This window comes from Carassius gibelio, chromosome B18, assembly GCF_023724105.1.
Source record: "Carassius gibelio isolate Cgi1373 ecotype wild population from Czech Republic chromosome B18, carGib1.2-hapl.c, whole genome shotgun sequence".
NCBI lineage: Eukaryota > Metazoa > Chordata > Actinopteri > Cypriniformes > Cyprinidae > Carassius > Carassius gibelio.
In genome coordinates this window covers 7422560-7422930 of record NC_068413.1, presented here as the reverse complement: position 1 = coordinate 7422930, position 371 = coordinate 7422560, and positions in this window count along the sequence as shown.

Sequence of the window (371 nt, the reverse complement as noted above, 5' to 3'; positions counted from 1 at the left end):
TGCAGGTTTCATTTTCTTGTATTCATGTCAACTAGTTACAATGAATGTTGTTTGATTTGTCACTTCTCAGAGCAGAAATTCTTAGTAGAATGAAGTTTGTGAATGCATGTCCTTGCATAAATTTACAAAAGAGTAAAATGTTGCTGCCAAAATAAATGCAATAGGTATTATAGCGACGTTTCCCACAGGTTTTGCCCCCACTGTATTTAATATTTAGTAATATTTACTAATTTAAAATTTAGTAAGTGCATTTAGTCGGAAACTATTTTCTGTCATGTATGAGACCGTACGTAAATTAGTCAATATCGCCACCTCTTGGACATTCTCTAGAGATGATGTCCATTTGGTGTTTTCCTTTTTACTGGCAACTA